Source organism: Copadichromis virginalis, linkage group LG1 (assembly GCF_057382275.1).
Source record: "Copadichromis virginalis isolate Kocher_CV1m ecotype Utaka linkage group LG1, C_Virginalis_male_GT1.1, whole genome shotgun sequence".
Lineage (NCBI taxonomy): Eukaryota > Metazoa > Chordata > Actinopteri > Cichliformes > Cichlidae > Copadichromis > Copadichromis virginalis.
The window spans coordinates 22,812,726-22,832,766 of NC_140618.1; the positions used below are offsets into that span (position 1 = coordinate 22,812,726).

The 20,041-nt window shown below is 40.6% G+C and overlaps 1 protein-coding gene across 13 annotated transcripts in view; it reads left to right on the plus strand.

Moving 5' to 3' along the window:
* The window catches only part of tjp1a (tight junction protein 1a), a 106,254-nt gene that overhangs the window by 57,336 nt on the left and 28,877 nt on the right, over positions 1–20,041 (plus strand). The window lies entirely within an intron of this gene.

Here is a 20,041-nt window from a genome sequence, read left to right on the forward strand (position 1 = left end):
AGCAGGTTTACAACATTAGGAAATTGCTGCGGTGCTTCAGTGCAAACATAGTGTCATAAATAGCACTTAAATAGACATGAAAAAATAAAAGTAGGGATAAGAATTAAAAGTGCTACGTAGAAAGATATGTGCATGAGCTATACATGAGATATATACATGAGAATAAGAATTAAGAGTGCTACGTTGAAAGATATATACATGAGTGCAGGTGGTGATCAGTGCCAATCATGGAATGATGCAGTGAACACAGCGTAGGGTCATGTGTTAGTGGCGGGAACAGTCATATGGTTATTGTTCATGTGTCCAACAGCAGAGGGGAAGAAACTGTTCTTATGGCGAGAGGTTCTGGTGCGAATGGACCGGAGCCTCCTGCCTGAGGGGAGCAGGTCAAACAGTCTGTGTCCAGGGTGAGAAGGGTCAGCTGAGAGCCGGGCTGCACGCCGCAATGTCCTGGAGGTGTACAGGTCCTGCAAAGATGGGAGTCTGCAGCCAATCACCTTCTCAGCAGAGCGCACAACACGCTGCAGTCTCTGTTTGTCCCTGATAGTAGCTCCAGCATACCACACGGTGATGGAGGAGGTGAGGATGGACTCGATGATTGCAGTGTAGAACTGCATCATCGTCCGTGTTGGCAGGTTGAATTTCTTCAGCTGCCTCAGGAAGTACATCCTCTGCTGGGCTTTCTTAATGACGGAGGTGATGGTGGGCTCCCACTTCAGGTCCTGGGTGATGGTGGTACCCAGGAAGCGGAATGAGTCCACAGAGGTGATGGGGGTGTCAGTCAGGATGATGGGGGGGAGTGGGGCTGTGTGCTTCCTGAAGTCCACAATAATCTCCACTGTCTTCTGGGCATTCAGCACCAGGTTGTTGTGGCTGCACCAGGACACCAGACGTTCAACCTCCCTCCTGTAGGCAGACTGTTCACACTTCTCAAAACCAAGGGTCTTCTTTTCAAATTCAAGAAACAGAGCCAAAAAAAACGCCCAAAATTATTATTATTTTTTTTTAAATTACATCTTCCACTGTCAATAATAAAACTTATACCTTCTGTTTGACCGTGCTAACATTCCTGTATTCCTGCTGTTAGCTGTGCTCTTAACGTTATTTGCAGTCCAGCATCAATAGCCACATGTTAACTCCCACTAATGAGTAGTGCTGGATTCCTATGCCGCACCGGTATTTGTCACAGTCCACAGAATTCCACAGTTGATGATCAACTGTAATAAAATGTTGTGGTGCATTGTTTCTGGAATAGAGTTACGTATGTGGGTGTGTTGGCCTCATGTCTCAGAGGTCAGTGGTGTTATTGCACAATACTGTCCACTGCTAGTGTGCCATTGGGTTAGTGTGATTTATTATAAGCATTTAACTTCCACTCAGTTGTTATAAGGATATTAGAGTGAATAAGAGTAAAGCCTTTTATCTACCCTAATCTTAGTTCAAGCTGCTTTTCAGTTTGTTTTGGTAGATCTGCAGAATAAAATAACAGTTTGGGGAGAATATGTCTCTGTCATAAGACTGAAAGGGAAACTTCTTTCCATTGGGTGCCAAAGGTCATGTTGTGGCACTGGGAAGAGAAAAGAAACTATATCTGGCTGCGTTTGTTTCCAGAATTTAGTGAAAAGTGTTTAAGTAATGATTTTAAGACTAGACTTGTCATACCTAGCATTTATGGATTTTCATTAAATCACTATGTAATATAATCAGTCATTTAACTGATATCTAACTACTTGAAAATGAATACACGTTAATCCAGCGAGGAGTTGGCCTTAACTTTCCTTCACTACACTAAATGTTGGCCTCATTCTGTGTGTTTGGCCTTCAGTCATCCCTGCTCACTTCTTTGAATGTACCACAAGAAAAGAGATGCAGTTTAGAGAAACGGCCATCCCTCTGGCTTTTTAGACGGCTGTGTTTTGAGTAGACGGACTGAAATAAATGGAAATTACGTTTGGATGGAGGAGGTTGTATTAATTAGAGTTGCACAGCGGGCCAAGAACAGCCTCTGTTTTGCTTTGATGATTACACATCTCCATTTACATCACTGAAGGAGGGAAATGCAATTAGACAAGCAAGTGCTAAAGAGAGAAAAAGAGTCCTGATGATGTTTTTGTCATGTGTCTTAAGCTCTCCATCTTTTTGAAGAACTGGGGCTTATATGGCAAGTGATTAATATATCAGCCCTTGTGTCGTCTTGTGTCTTTGACACAGAGTTGCACCACGAGTTTATTCATTATTTATCCAGGTTTTTGCAGATACACTTCTATGAAGATTTCACACAGCTTTTGTTGTCCCCTAACAAGTGTGAACAAATAAAAACTCTCAAAATATTTTTAGGAATATCCATGAAGACTGGACATTGTTCAAAACAGATGTGGTCACATGATAGAATAGATATTTGTACATGCAGATGCGTTTACACATGTTTGTCATTGCGTACAGCCTGTTTTGCACAAATGCTGGGCGTTGTGGACGCCCACTCGCCCACTCTTGGTCTCACTGAAGGTCATTTTGAGATCTGCACATGGCAAAGAGTGATGAGTGGAGGGTGGGTCCTGCCTTTCTGCTGTCTGAGTACGCAGCAGCTCTGCGATCTTTTGAGAACCTCAAAGGAGACCAAAATCCCAAACACACCTACAGATGGGTCTTTGATTAGCTCTTGATTCAAAGTCCTGTCTCAGCCCTTTTAAGAGCAGGTCTAAGCTGTCTTTGTATAGGATGAGAGGGATGCCAGTTGAAGGCAGCAGCCGGGAGGTTGTTGGTGCAGCTGGACTTCAGTTATTTTGTGTTTTGTTTGTTTTTTGGCTAATTTGTCCCCGGCTGGGACCAATCTAAACATGCTATTTTGTCTGGGACAAATGTTTAGGCATTGATCCATGAAAAAAGACACAATGTAACTTTTAAAACACACTCAGCGTAAACTTACTTTAAGAGAGGTTATGTTGCAGAAGAGCCAGATAGTGAACTGTTATGCTGTAGGCATCACCTCGTGCCGTACTTTAAGTAAACGCACTGAAAGAAAGCAGCTGCTTGTGATGTTTCAACATCAGGGGACTCGAAAGTGTGGCAGTTATCAAGGATATCTGACCTGCTTATCCTTTCATCTCTGGAGGGAAATCCAGGGCAGATACACACAGCAGGGGGCAGGTGGATAGCAGAGAGAGAAAGAGAGAAGGAAAACAGAAAATGCCTTCTGAGGGAGGAGGGGTTATCGGAGGAGTGAAATGGAGAAAAGGAAGGAGCGGGAGGGAGAGATGCACCGGCTATAATCTGAGTCACATGGCAGATCTTAAAAGACTGCTTCTGTCTTCTATAACTTTAGTCTAGCCCATTAATATCTGCTTTGATTGAATTCAAATGCAACATTAAAATAGAGGGAATAAATTGAATTTCCCAGTGTGGGCCAGAGGCTTTTGTGGCATAGCACTAGTAGTAGTTTTGCAAAACAGTCCACACATTTTGTTTAATGCCTTGCATTACAGTTGATGCTGTGCTCTGTCTTGAGATGGATGTTGTGAAACTGTCGAACAACAGATTAATGATCAGTAATCCTATGTTGACTGGAATTACAAAAAACCTTAAATGTTAAATACCACTAACACTCCTTGTTAATTCTTAGTTTTTTCTCATGCAGTATGAATATAAGCATTTCTGTCTCTTTTCCATGGATGTGATTGCTTCACTGAGACATCAGTGGGAATCCTTGCAGTTTACTAAATGAGCGCACCACATCCTTGGATGTGATTGTTCCACATCTCTGATTTTGTGCAATAGCATTGGTGTGGTGTGAACTCTTGCTTTCTCCTGCCACCATAGTCAGTTTAAAACAGGATGCAACAACTTGATGAATTGCATTTCATTTTAGTAGCTGTAAGGGTTTGATGATGCGTTTGTTTTGTTGTGGCTCACTCTTGAAACTGACTGGGCTGAAAACTGAACATGTTGTGTGTCTGTGCGAGGTTGTACAAGCTCGTTGTTTCATGCAAAAAAGATCATAGCAGGGGTCTGCCCAGGAAGTTTAAACCTTGCTGCAGTTATGACGAGCTTTAATGTTAAGTTTAAATGTCATGTAGCTCCCTCTGGAAGATAGACTTGTTCATTCGCAGTTGTAATGTCATCTAGGGCTGTGGGAATAAAATAATTCACTACCTGTCTCGTACCTGCTAATACCAGTGATTGAGATTGAAATTTCTCTGTTGTTACTCTTTGATAGTTTCTTGTTCCTTACTATAAAGCCCATCCAGCCAAGCAAGGACCACTCCAAGCCAGCCCTACGTCCTTTCTGGCAGGGCAGTGCAGTGCAGGACTCCGCAGGGATTTATCATTCCCGCTACAGGCATAAGGGATTTAACACTGTGTGTGTGTGTGTGTGTGTGTGTGTGTGTGTGTGTGTTTGAGAGAGAGACAGAGTGAGAGCAAGAGAGAGACGATGAGAGAGAGGAAGAGGGGAGGTACAAGAGAGAGTGCATGTGGCAGCCGTGGCTCAGCTGGTTAGGGGAGAGAGAAAGAGACTGGAACAGATTCATCCCAAGGCTTGTTGCCCTACATGCCTACACACACATACACACAATCTCTCTCTCTCTCTCTCTCGCTCTTTTGCTTTCTGTCTCTGCCTGCCGTGTGTTCATTTGCTTATCTTCCACAGTGTTGGGAGCACTGCACTGTCTTTTCATTTTGGCAGCCAGTCACCCGCCTATGGAAGACACTTTCTGCAGCTTAAGCTCAAATTTTGGAATAATCAGATGTCAGAATTGATCCTCATGAATTTGCTTTTTTAAAATTTAACAAACTGTTTGTATAAAAAAGGTTCTGCGTTCATACACTAGTCTAATATCAACACATATTCTGCCTGCTAGTGACATATTAGCTCAGAATTGGTATTATATATTCCCCGAATCATCCTCAGCTGCCACTGCTGTTCTCCCTCAACTCTCCCATCAGTGTATTTGTTACGTGATAATCAAGCAATTTGATCCCAGCACCATGTTGTAGGCAAGAGCCCATCATTCATCATCATTAAGCATCATCAACAGCTTAAGCACTCTCTATAAACAACCCTTTGTCCATCCTTATCTTCTCTTGCTCTTAGTTTTGAATCCTTTATCTTCCTCTCTGTCTCTATATCTGTTCCTCAGCTTTAGTGTAAAATAGATGGGGCCTGTAAACTGTATTGTTCAGTGTTTGGGGAACTGCTGTCATACTAGTAAATTTTTAAACCTGATATTTGTTGCTTTAAAAGATAGTTTGCTTAAGGTGGTAAGGTTAAAACATTGTGCATCCTCTGCTTTTTCTGTTAAATTGGCAGTCAACTGTGTTTAGGTAGCACAATTGAGCCTCCATTTTTCTGGGACACTTCAAACCTGGTGGCAGGCAGAATTACAGAGTAAACATGGGACATACACGGAACCTAAACATTGTTCTGTAGCCTTTGTAGCATGTCATTTTCATAACGGAAACAACTTGGTGAACCTGCAATCTCTAACTCACTCTCTAATGTCTCTAGGTTGTAGTTGTAATAGTGGGACTATAGTGTTTCCCTTGGTTAGGTTCTTGTACATGTGCACGTCCACATGCATGCTGTCCTGAATGAATGATTAAAAAAAGTTTTGACTCTTCAAATATTTGAATTCCCTAGTTCCCTTTTTGAGTTTAAACAAAGTAAAAAGGAGCCAATACATTCTGCTGCCTCTCTAGTGTGTCTCCTATGCTGCTGACAGACTCCACCAACTTGCAGCTGGCTAGTCAAGTTCTCGTTCTGCTCTGTAACCACAGCTCGCAATAGATCTCCAGTGCAGAATCAGTTCCACCATTGCCAGCTGAGTTAGTGAATCTGATTGCAGAATGAGATCCTCTCTGAAGCAGCGAAGCAGGTGATTGCAAATGTAAAAAAATCAAAGAAAGAGATGCGTTAGAGGTAGCTAGTTTGCAGTGTTTGAAATTAAAAATAAGAGCAAGGGATTTGTTTGCTAGTAAACTGATTGCATATGGAAACGTATAAACAAAGATAAAAATAACAAATGCTTAGTGAGTCACCAGGTGTTTCTCCACCTTGGTAATCCATCAAAGTGTGAGAAGCATAATTTGTTTCCTCAGAAAGTCAATCAAGAACTAAAATATTCATTATTCTACAGGTTCTCCAAAAACATAATCCACCATTTTATTCATTGATCATCTTGTAATTGTCACATTCCTGCTGTATTATAACATTAATTATGTAAGATTCTTGGTCAAATTAAAAAAAAAGAAAGAAAAGCTTTTAAGGCTCTTGACTTAAAAACTCAAATGAAATGGATTCTTTTCATCACTGGAGTAATATGTACAGCTAAGCTCCCACACATTCTGCGTGCTGATAACCATGTATCATGCTTGGGTAGGACTGAAATTAAACAGGACTGTGCTTACTTGTTGTATTTGCCCTCTCAGATGCTTTAGCTTCATGTGCTCATGCATAGCAGTTGTACTGCTATGACAAGACATTTGCAGTGCTTACACACCAGATCATCGATGGTTATCTGCATGAATCGCTGTAACACAAGGGATAAGGACGCACTGATTATGACATTTTGGGGGGGGGATTTTATCGCTGTCATTTTTTTCACCGCAGTTTATCAATATATATCGCAAGCTTCAAGGTTCATTTTTACTGCTGTTATGTGCAGAGAGGAGGTTAATTTTGGTTGAAGTATTCTTTATTTTTAGTCAGATGAAGATAAATACACTGTAGACAAAATACAATGTACAAACTTGTACATTTACTCAATTGTGGTCACCCTTTACTCCAAAGCAAAACAAAAATACATTTTTTAAAAAGATGCAAGAAGTGCAGTAGTGTCTCAGTGCTGTCTGACAGAAATGTTTATGGCCAGGTTGGTAATGAGGGCCAGTTACGTAAATCACAGAGTTAAATCTAATATTTTTGACTGTGCTTTTACAGTGAAGTTTTTGTCATAAGGTATGGTATGGAAGAAGAAAGAGTCTGAGACTGTATGGTTTTGCATTGTGTGTAATCTAAAGTATGGCGCTGCTTCACATGACTTGTGGTGTTACCTGCCTTCGACACAGTCCTGTCTGCTTCTATTTCGGACTTTAAATAGCCCAAATTTCTCCCTTTTATCTTGCTAACACCCCCAAACACTGGTGTGTATGGCTGCGGTAGTTCAAATGTTAGCATATGTGCTGCACAACACTTTGTGCTTTGTGTGTCAGCCTAACCTGACGTGGCTCATACTCTATTCCAGTCACACGATTGGTTCAGTGTGGCCTTTTCTCATTGTCATTGGCCGTTCGTGTTGTTTGTCGAAACACGGAAGGAATGAGTTCTGCCAACTTTATATTGACCAGCTGTGTTTATGGCTTTATTGCCAAAGCCCCAAATGATGCAATTTTGTTTCCCTTTGTTTTTATTTGTGTGTGTTGTTATTTCTTCCCTTTTTTGTGGGGGTCAGGAAAACAGTGAAATGATTCAATAAAATAAAATAATCAAATATATTGTAAGATAACAAAAAAAATCAATTGAAATCAATTGAAAAGTGAAAAAAAAATCTTTTTTTGTACATGTGAATGTCTCATTTTTAGCAAGCAATACAAAGATTCATAGATTCAGATAATATTAATAATAGTTAAATGACCTACACCTTTTGGTTACTGCACGTTCTACATTACTGAATAGTGAAGTAAGCCTTTATTACTCATTTGCGTATTCTAATTAGATGAATTCCAAAGATAATCTTCCTTCAATATTTCTTCTTGTTGTCTTGGAGTAGTTTTGGGTGTTGTTGTCTTTCTGTAGTTGTACATCTTTGTAAAGAATGCTCTGACCCCTCCCGATCTACCATCACTTTGTGGAACGGTAATTGTGTTGCCAGTTTAGTTCTGGGAAAATTTGTGCTCAATGGTAACTCATTAATTCACTATAGATTCTGGCCCACAACATGCCTATTGTAGCAAAGTCCTCAGAAAGCTTGGGAATGCCATTGAGTGGGTTGGGCCTCTCGTTTTATGGCACCATGTGACAACTATGAGTTGTGGTTTCTGAGTTGCGTAGTTTGGGAATGTTGTGCAATGTGAAAGGCATCGTGTTTATACTTCTGTGGATTACTAAATTCTGCTCTTATCTTCGTAAGCTCACAAACTCTCTGTACAGTAGTTTTTGCTGCTTGGACTAATTTTGCCACTCCTGGAGTGACACGAGTACAGCGGAAAGAGGCATTGCTGAGTCACACCTGTGTTTAATGTGTGCATACGCATGTACAGTGACTTCCAGCCGCAGTGTGAAGCAGAAACCATAATTTACATAAATGAAGAATGCCAGTGTTTTGTCAATGTTTAGTGTGTAACACGGACACGCTTTGAACTCTGCTGCTTGGCTTTGCCATAAAACAACCTGCTGTGTGTCAAATGAAATGGTTAGGCTCTCCATGAATATGTTTCATATTGATACTTATTTTAACATAATCTTAGTGTTGATTTAAACGCCAGGAAAAGGCATACCACAAGCAGTGACAGCTTGGCTAACTACTTGTATAAATGCTCAGTTTACCCTTTGCACACAGTGTTTGCATAAAGTCCCACAAGCATAATAGTTAATATAGTAAAAAACATTTAAACGTTCATATCTATTTTTTTGAGCAATTTTAAATACAAAATGAAAATGTATAAATGGTTTGCCGTTGCCCTAACATTGCACCTGACATCCTGATGCTCCCACTATAATCTTCCTTCTTTGAACAGCTTTTTATTTCCTGACAATGTGTGTCTGTTTCCCATCATACCCGATGAGCTAATCAAAATCTTAACTTTAATATAAATCAATTGTCAGTGTCAATCCACTGCTTTCTATTTGACTCTCCCATCTCAACAGCTGAGAGTTGTAACTAAGCCTTGGGCTGAGTGCCTGTCAAATGGTTGTATTTCACTCCTTTGTCAGGCACAAACCGCACAACACAGCCGGGGAAGTTTCTGGCAAGCTAGCAAGACACAAACAAGCTGAGAGATGCACAACAGTGTTACCAAGATACTAGAGCTGGGCGATATGAGATTTTTTCATATCACGATATGTTTTTTTCATTTCAGGCGATAACGATATCTATCACGATATAAGCCAAATAACTATATTTGTAAGATTTAAATGTGCCGTTGCTCACAAGTAAAATGTGAAATAATCAGCAGCTTGTTTTGATTTAAATATTTATTTCTCATAATAAGTTCAACAGGGTAGATGTACTTAAGGAACATGAGACTTTTTCAGATAAATAAAGGCAAATATTGCAAACTACACAAAAGACAGCCGCTAAAGCGTTTAAGTTTCAAAATAGAACAAATGAAACAGACTAAATTGTCAATTCCACTTAGAAATAAAGTATTAATTCTAAAAATAAATCTTAGTTTGTTTTACAGAAGAACAGACAAAACTGACTAACTTTTGTCAATATCAAATAAACTGAGAACTAAAAGGAAATTCTCAATCTCTCCTTGTTGTATAGCTGAGCTTTTCAAACAGTTTTAACAGTTACTTTAGTCTGACAAAAGCCGAATGACGAATTAGCGCTTCCAGTCAGAGACTGAGGCTACGTCCACACGTACACGGGTATTTTTGAAAACGGAGATTTTCCGTTTTCGTTTTAAAAAATAATCCCGTCCACACATAAAGGCAGAAATGAAGGAAAACGCTGCTATGAACATGCCAAAGCAGCAGGTGGCGCTAGATTCCTAACCGTGCAGAAATGTTGGCCAATCAGAAGTCTAGAAGCCTCGGTGGGAAAAAGTAAACAAAGCTGGGGCATAGAAGCAGAACCGAGTCGTATGTGTGGAGGGACTAACTGTGTGTATATGTAAGCATTTAAACACTGCAGAGAGTAGAATTAACAGTAACAGTATTGTAGAAATTCATTTCACCGAAACAATAACGTGGCGCACAGTGTGACGCATGCACCAGTTTATTGTATTTCCAGACTTGCTTTCGGCACAATTTACAGTGCACGCTACTCTGTTTTTTGTCAGACTTGAAATAGCCGAAATACCTTCCCACTACGGAACTTCTATGGCTCTTCCGTTCGACAATCTCTCCGGCATTGGAACCAACATCTGTTTTCTCTTCGGTCACGCTCGGTTGATTTTTCTAGTCGGCACACTCACTTCCTCCATTACGCGCTGGCTGCTTCCCAAACAAACACACGTGCGGCTTGGCACTTGTGCTGTACGTAACAAGTCACGCGACGTGACGCTGCGGCTGTGATTGGTTCGGCTCTGCGCTACTGAATTTGGATCGGCTGACCTTTTTTTTTTTTTTAAGAGAACAAGAGCGGCGAGGTCTATCGCGATAGCTTAATTTCTCTATCGAGTAAAAGTTATATCGCGATACATATCGTTATCGTTCTATCGCCCAGCTCTACAAGATACACAGACTAGAGAAGGATGCCCTCCGTGCTAGTACATCAACTTAGCATTACAGTTATTTGCTGATCTCAAATTTGGGGAGGAGAAAATTTGGGATAATGGTGTAATTGCTATTCACTCTGTATTTGTTTTTCTGTTTTCGAAACCAGAATGACAGTCTTTGTTTAATCCGCTTATCAAGTTGCTAGTAGCACATTATAGACTGAGGGGATGTGGCTGCGCAGCCATACATGGTACATAAAGATGGACTGTGATCCCACCCACTGGTTTTTAAAGTCCTGTTTTGGAGCTGAGTTGAGCCTTTGCATGGTTGTCATCTTGGTGTTTTAAACCTGGATTTGACAAGTGAGGGGTGACTCTGACAGTGAAATTGCACATTCATTGACTAATTAAAATCACCTTCATGTCATCAGCCTGAAAAAAATCATTTTCTGAAACTTCATGTAACCATAACTTAAACGTACATCTGTTATACTGTCTATGCAACCAGGTCTGCACGCATTTGCACAGAAAAGTTGTTTCTCTGGGTGGGGGAGGGTGCGCTTTTTTTGTATCGCAATTGAAAAAAAAAAAAGATGTGACACTCAGAGCAAGCTGCCAAACATTAAGTATATTCAAGATATTTCCCATGCTTACTTTGATGCCCAAAATGTAACTGAGATTCTTGTTTAAATTTGTATATATACATATTATAGGTCAATTCTCTTGTTGAACTTGCGGTTTCTTTTCATTGGTTATTAATTAAATTATTAAGAGTAATTTAGATTTTATTACCCCTGAAGTACTGAATTTATCACACCTCTGAGCTAACATGTATCACAGTAAATGGCAGCACATGTCTTCAGGTGAATAGACGATCACTTATATTGAAAGCCACTGTGGGTTATTGTCATTTTTCACCGAAATCTGAATCTGATGTATTTTGTTTCCCTCATATTAAGTCACCTCAGTCCCGTTCACATTACACTCACATTTTCACTTGTGCTGATCTGTGCCAGAGTTTTCATTTTGTGCTCACTGAGTGTTAAAAGGAAAAGGAAAAAGGAGCGAGAATGAAGCAGAGAGGGCGGTTATGGCAGAAAGCTGCAGAGCCTAATGTGAGGGAAACCATTTGGAATGAGAAATGAGCTGAGTGAGAGCCTCGTCTCCTTATCTGTGCATTCCTGTAATGTGTGCATGTGTGGGAAGGGAGGGGTAGGGTGGGAAAACTGATTGTTGTGTGTTCGGTTATTGGCTGAATTCAGAGTTTCAAGTGCTGGATCTGGTTATCATTCCAGTGCTTTGGCTGACAGTTTGTTTCCACCGACACAAAAATAAAGCACAGTAGTGGATGTTTGTGTTCTCTGGATACAGTTCACAGTGGCAAAACAAAGGTTTCACCTCCTGTATGTGTCCTTATGGCACTGAGGATACCATGCTTTATCTCCACTGAAAATATAGATACCTGCATATAGTTTAATGTGATAAACCAAAGACTTCTGATAAACTCACTGTTAAAAAGAAAGAGGTTGACTCGTGAAGCGATTTCTTCTCAAGATGTCAAAGAAATTTGAACCCTTTCTCATGTATAGTTTGACGTTTAGTAGAATAGTTGAATACAGCCTCTAAAGCATGTTCATGCATTGGATTTATGTTCATTGGTACATTCCACACCCATCTGCACACAGAAAAAGAGAACAAAAGAAACTAAAACTGCTCGTTTAAGCAAAACATTGCCCACTCCTTGGATAAAAATCACCAAAGTATAAACTGCTGTCAATGAGGCTGTTTGAAATTTTTAAATATCTAAGAAACTCGCAGCCTAAACTAAACTTAAAATGGAAAGTCAGAATCACAGCAGAAGTTACTGTTGTCCTCTATGACCTCAGCACTTCCTGTCTCCCTAGGCAGAGAACAATTAGTGTGGTTGGGCTGAGATGACTTTGCTGCTGGATAAGCTGCACATGAGATGTTAGCCTAGCCTAGCCTAGCCTAGCCTAGCTGTGTGTTTGGGTCAGTGGATAGCAGTGAACAGCCCACTGCACACCAGCTCTGTGGAGCTGCAGTGTGGTCAGTGACAATAAGAGGAGCCTGCACCTGACACAGAGCCTCTAATGAAGCAACAACATCACTGCATTCATTGCATTGAGATCTAGATACAAATATAAGCTGCAAATGGACATTATGCTTAAAAAAGATCAATGCAGTCACCAGTATAATCTGGTTAAACGCTAAGAGCTTCTGTATAAATGATCTAGATGAGCAATTTCTTTACAGAGGCTGTAACGCAATTAACTGACAAGATATTCTCTCAAAATCGAATTCAGAATCAGATTTAGTTCAAGCTTTGACTGGTCGTTTCCTAGTTGGCCGACATCCTCAGGGCTAAGACACGGTTGTTTGCATGTATGTTCTGCTTCTTTCATTTGAGTCTTAGCAGTTCTGCAGTTTACTGTAAGAGCCATTCTTGCTGACAAGAGGTGTTATCCATCCATCCATCCATCCATCCTGTTCTGTCTGCTCTCATGAGACGGCAGCGGTAGACTTCATAGAGAAGCGTGGCTCAGATTAACGTTTTAATCCAAAAGCCTGGATTATAGGTTTTGTATTTTATTCCTACCCTCACCATTCTAGCACTGAGTCTGTCAGATCATTTTAGTCAGAGGTGTGTGCGTGTGTGTGCGTGAATGGTTTTATTTTTTGTGACTGTGTATCTTGAGTGTTGCTTTAAGGAGAGTCCTGATGGGGAGTTTTTCCCCTCTCTCTCCAAGGAGCTGTGTGACAGAGTAGAGCTGCTATTTGAAACTAATTATCTCAAGCATATTTGAACATGTCAGCACAACCGTACATCATTGCTGACTGAGGCTCTGCATCATTGTCATCGCCGTCATTGTCATCTGCCTATTGGCTACAAGCGCTCGTCCGCGCGCCCTCTCTCCTCCCATCATAGTAACGACCTGCCTTTAAATTTGCTGCTGCTGAATTCATCTGTTTACCGCTGAAGGTGACGGGAGTCATTTTCTTGCGGTTGTTGTTAAATGTGTTCTTCGTGGAGCTGCACAGTAGACATTAATCTGAAAGACAGGATGTAAAAGCATACCACTAAGGCTTACACATCGCATTTGTTTGCTGTTGAGTGCATGCCCTCCGGAAAGAGCGTGTGTGTCTCTAATTAAGTGTTGTTTGAGTGTACTGCTGCCTCACTCTTTCCTTTGGGTCTATTAAGACGGGAGATATGGTTTCCATGGATATAAATGCCCCAGTAAAGGACTGAGTTTTTTTTTTAGTAAAGGGTAGTGATACTGTCAGAGTCACCAGTCTATTCATCTTAATATCATTCTCTATTGTACCTGATGCATTGATGAATTGGTTGAACATTGGTATCAGCCTATGATCAAATAAAGATGACAGATGGTAATTGCTAGCAGCTGATTTTTATCTGTTGTGTTGTATATTTAAAAAGAGACGCTATGCACAGAATAGTTTTTAATAGTTTGCACAGAGATTTCTCTGGAAGCTGGAGCTATTTCCTGCAAACAGGAAATGGAGTGTTTTCCTGTGGGTGCTGTGGCTGTGCTTGCCTACATCCTGCCTCAGGCTATCAGAGAGGAGCAGGCACAGTGACCTAAACCTTTGCAGGAATTTGCTTCACACTTGTCGGCATCTCGACACTGGCTTTCGCTTGCCTGCAGTTCAGTATTTCTCTCTGTGCCGCTGAATAACTTAATGTGAATAATGAGTGGCTCTCACTCTGTGGCAGAAAGGTCAGTGCTGACCAAATCTTTCATCTTTTCTTCTTTACTCATCCCACATTTTCACCCCGTGGGTTGCTGTCAAAAACGGCACCTTGGACTTTGATACGCCTTCTTTATAAAGCATTCCTGTGCTTCAAATGAAGGGAGGTGGTGAGTAATGGGTTGCTGGAGAACAGTTTCATTGGTAAAAACTGATAAAGAGCTTGTGTTGTTCTCCTTGAAAACCTCCCCTTAGCCCATGGCATTACTCATAAGATGACCTCATGGTCACCTTCTGCTTTGTCAGGATCCTTTCATGCTAATAACTGGATTAAGTGAGTAAAGGTGATAGATAATTAAGCCTGTGTTGTATATGTTGTTGTTTTTTCTTACTATTTTGTAGTCAGTGCCACCACCTGGGGGTATGAGACCAAGTTTTTGCATTAGTGGATGTTTCCAGATGAATGCTTGAATTTGTTTGCACAGAATAGATGGGTGTGTAGTACACATATTTTTAATGCGCTGACATTGTGCACACAGTTTGTGTAGATTATCTGTAAACGTGCACACATTTGAAGACTACAGGAACTGAAATGCACATGATGAAAACTTCCACGCATGCTCTGGACACTATTTATCATTTCTCTCTGCAGCAGGTTATTATTGTCCTTTTCATCATTCATTTCATTCCAGTCGGTTCATCAGTATGACCCAAAGAACCGGATTAGTCTGTGTCTTTGAAGAGCCTGAGTGAGCTGTTATCATCTGTACTGGACTGCGTGTTGTGGTGAGCCAGGCAGGGCCAAGTAAGTCTGGCTGTAGCTTGAACAAAGAGGCCCTGTAGTGTTAGATCATGGCTGGTGGGTGTGTGTTTGTCCGTGTGTACGGACAAGTACACATGTGTGTAGTTTGATGGCTGCTCTTTGTTTCTCAGCCCTAGGCCTCACTGGCCAGGGCTCAAGCCTGACTAATATGGCTGTATAAATACACTAGGCTGCCGTCAGTTTGTGCAACATCAAGCGCGCCATTGTTTCACACAGCTCTGCGACTTCAGAGATAATCCTCATCGTTTGTTCCCGTGTGTATTTTTAATATTGTTTTGCTCCAGAAAACGAGACACACTTGTGTTCATATTTGTTTTGGCCCCACGTGTTCGCTGATCTTTTTTGCATGATCGAGAACATTACTGTAATAAAACATGAGCTCACCGAATTACCTTTTGACACTGAGCTTGGGTTTGATAAAATCTTTTCCACACAGAAAATTCCCGTCTGTGTTTATTTGTTCTACACAAAATGAGAGCACACTTGCCTCCTGTATCCAAAGACCAATTAATTAGCACTTTTGAGCCTGTGTTTGTTATTCTTTTGATGTCTCTTAATAGATCCTTTGTTTTAAATATGCTAGTTATTTTCCTCATGGAGTGCTTTCATTTACCCTTATCCCAGTTTTCCTTAAGCTTCACTGCTGCCTGCTTTCCATCCTACTTATATCTCAGACTCAATCAGCAAGGCTGTTAATCGGGACTTCATATTACAGTGTTTAATTACCGCAGTAATCTCATCTGAGAGGCCTAGCTGTAGTTCCAATAGGGTAAAAGTTAGAAGTAGACTAAGAGGATGACACAGTCTCTCTTCTTGACCATCTTTAATGTAAACTTTGTGTTTATAATAAACACAGTATTTCTTATGTGGCATATGTCACTAGGGAACCTCCTTTTAGTCTTAGAAACATCAGTAAAGACAGTGTTGTTACGCTTAAATCCAAATTAAGTAGTACGGTCAATTAATTTTAAAAAACATTTTCAGGCGTTATGATGTGATTGGAGGTTCAGCTGACATCTTACACATGTGCAGTTCAATCGAAAAGCACGCTTTCTCTCATACCGCCTCCACTCAATAAGTTAATTAAATCCAGGCCATTATCTGTAAGTTTCCCATTTTTCTTATGAGTCTTGTAATTAACCTATTGCCCCTCATGGCTCATACACTCAGTACTAACTGTACGCCCTCCCTAGCACGGCTTGACATCATCGTGTGAGCGCTGTAGGTTTGGATGTGTGGGATGCTTCAATGTTCAAAGCACTTAGTTTTGATGGAGCAAAATGAGTTTCATCCCATTTCTTTTTGTTTTCTGAACACATTCAGCTCAGTGTTGTGCGCATGTGCGTGAGTGTGTGTGTGCGAGTGTGTGTGTGTGTGTGTGTGTGTGTGTGTGTGTGTGTGTGTGTGTGTGTGTGTGTGTGTGTGCGTGCGTGAGGAACAAACGGGAACTCTTCTCTCAGCAATCACATGCCTATGGTTTAATGTACAATATTATGACTGTCAATGCTAGGGCTGAACGATTATGGAAAATAATCTAATTGCGATTTTTTTGCCCCAATATTGCGATTGCGATGCGATTATTTTTTAAGGTCTTTGTCTTCTGTATTATTAAACAAAGACAAGCAATACATCATATAGTATGGCCAATACTATATTACATTAATTTTAAACTGTTCTTTCCTGGAAGACAGACCTCTGTTATGATGACATGAGGTGATGCATGAATTGATGACTGACATTTTTATTTAACTTCTTCAATCACAACAGTATATTTGAACATACACAATAGTTTATTTTTAGCTTACAAACATCTGAGCATAAAGTGCTGACAAGGAACCCTGGTGTAAACATTAAAATGAAAGTCAGTACAATGTGCAGATTGCAGAAATATACATAAACAAAATCAGTGGCTTTACCACACTCAGTTTTTCGACATCTGTGAACTACTAGACAGTCATTCAATTAAAAAATAATATTAAATAAATAAAACTAATAAATAAAAATACACACATCTTACTGATCTCTGCAGTCAGTAACATTACACATAAAGTGCAAACATAATAGCAATTGTATAAACACACACACAAACACGCCTTTAAAATTTAAAGGCGTGAAATTGGACGGTCTAGTTCTGATTAGCGTCACCGCTGTCTCGGTGGAGTTTAATAAACTCGGCCGTCTGCTTCTTGCTATCTAAAATATAACCAGACACTGGTGTAAATTCTCGACTGTCTCATACTTCTGTTTAATAAGTTTTCTGTTTGACGTTTAGTCAGCTGTGTGAAAACCAAGGAGGAACCCACCCGGGGGATTAATAAAGTTTTATTTTATCTAATCTAATAACTTTAATCTCAGCCAAACCGATTTACTCACGAACAAACAAAACACTGAAAAAAGCCCAACAATAACATTTTTAGGTTGTCTAAGTGACTTATATATTACGTTTAACCCGAGCAGCGAAACTCCGCGGTGATCTGAAAATGATGTGCCGGGAGTTGTGCCGTTCTCGGCCGCATCAGTAACCCTCGAGCTCCCGGCTAGCTGTCGAGCTGGTGGGTAGCAGACGCCTCTGAAAACGTCGAAGCACTTTTGCAAATATGGGATATCTTGATAAACCGAGCAGATATTTGATGTTTACACAACTACTTTCTCGCCTGAAAATATGTTAAAAGTTTATTTTGTGACCCAGAAAGATTAGTATGAGTAATTTTAAAACTTAGTAGCGGCCGCCATTGTTGGAAACTGGAGTTTGGCTGGGCCGCGCTATGAATTCTGGGATATGGTAGTAATTTGGACAGCCTTCGGCGCGTCGCTGTGACGTAATCGGTCTACAAATGCGGCCTCAGGAGGATGCAGCCCATGAATTTGGACATGTCCAGAGTATAATCGCAGCCTTTGCGGTTAGAAAATTGCACTTGATCATGTCGCGATATTATCGCAAATGCGATATATCGTTCAGCCCTAGTCAATGCCATTGAATCTATATGCAGCCAGCAGTCACACCCTCCTGCTGCTCCTCTCTCTCCCTGCCTATCAGTGCAACCCACAGTTAAAAAAACAAGGCTGCCTGACCGCCTGGTCATATGACCCCAGCACATTGTTGTTTTTTTATAGTGTAGCCCCACTCTGCCTGTCTGCCTGGACGGTTGGCTGAATGAATGGATGAACGGATGGACGGATATGTCACAAAAAACTTTACAGGAATGGATGTGTTTAGGAATGTCATTGGGGGTGCTTTAGTTAAATGGGTCAGGTCCCCACACACTATAGAAGTGTTTCTGTGGGAATCATACTGGCTGACAGGAGGGGAAGGAGGGATTTTGGGGGGTGGTAATAGGGGGATGCCCAAGCCCTCCGCTCCAATTATGGACATAAATAACATACACACAGAGCTTCAATGGAAATTGGGATCAAGGGGTTAACTGTATTCTAAAGATTCAAGCCAAGTAATTCATTGGCATCGAGTTCAGAGGAGTAAATGGAAATGACTGACCACAAACCCAGTAATAGCAGCAGAGGCTAGTGATTACAGAAACACCCTGCTATTATTTTAAGTACTTAAACATGCAATTTTTACACATTTAGTTGGAGTTGTTTATCAGTAAGATTAATCAGCAAATATTCTGCATGCGTAAAAATGTTCAGGCTTGCTAGAAGCCTGAGCCCAAATATAACTTTTGGTTATTTGAAAGGCTCTTCTGGTCTCCTCCTTTTACCAGGTTGATTCTTTTCATTTGATTTCAGCAAATGAAGGTATCTAGGATCTTGCATCCATCTTCTGGTTTCTTCGTGTTTAGCTACACTATTATGTGAGACATGTCAGCAAACACCAGACACTGACTGTTGGTCACATGCAGTTGGCACCTCCTGTAAGCTGTATATTTAGGATAAGGGACGGTGATGACAGTAATGACCATGATGATGTCGAAGATGATGGGTGAGATGGTTTGAGGATTAGGTGATAATGAAGGGGTGCTGCAGTGGGATTATCACGATGACAGGGTGGACAGATGACATGGTGTGTTGTTTTTTTTTTTGGTTTTGTTTTTTTAAGGAAGATTAAAGAAGGTGTAGTAAATAAGCACCCTTCAACATGCAGTGGTGTGGGTTGAGTGGTTTTTTTTGCTGTTTACTTTCACAGTGGACTGTACTGAGCACTCTGCCACAGACAGCTGTACCATCACTCCCTGCAGGCAGGCAGACATGACAGCAGTGTTGCTTCATCAGCTGGAGGAAGGCTGTAATTTAAAACTAGATCCATAGCATTGTGGGAGTTTAAATAAACAGTGATGTTTGATAAACAAACTGAAGACTATCTGTTTGACCCAATAATAGCAGGAATGTTGCAAGCTAATATTTTATTAGTTCAAAGGCATTATTTATCCCATTATTCGTGTGGATATTTCATATGAAACATTGTAAAAGTAAAAGAAAAGCCTGTATTTAAAGGGGGAAAAGAGGGGGAAAATGATGATATAACTTTCTAAGTAAAGGCAGAATGTGCCTGCCTGGAATCAGTTTAATCCAACACAGCAGCACAAATGAGCAGCTAAATATCTTGGTTGTTTTGGCTCTCCGAGTTAACCCAGCCAGGAATAATATAGGAATGCTCACTCAATCTTTGAGGCCTCAGTTAGTCTCTGCCAGCGCTTTACTCATGCTACTGTCATTCATAATCTTTTCACATGCAGACTTTTGGTACTCCAGGACGTAGTCATGCAAATAAGCAAGAGAGGTTACCTTGCTGGTAACCAAACAACCACGCCGTCTACTGAAAGGGAACAGAATATGGAAATGTTATTTGTAGCTGCAGTTTAGCCCTGTATAGTTGTATATTTAAAATCCATTAGATGTTGTCATTAGTTTATCTGAGTGAGATAATGTCAGAAATCTAAAGGAAGCCACATAGATGATGATGTGCATACTTAAGACTGATCACTTTTTTGTGTGTTGAACTGAAGTAATAAAAGGTCTTTTTGTTTGGCATTGTGCGTGTTTGCTGATCAGTCAAAGGGCTTTTACACTATAGGCCACATTCACCCATTTGCACACATTTTCATGCAGTTTTTATCTGTTTTGCACAAACTCGTGCATTGATGGATGCGTCAG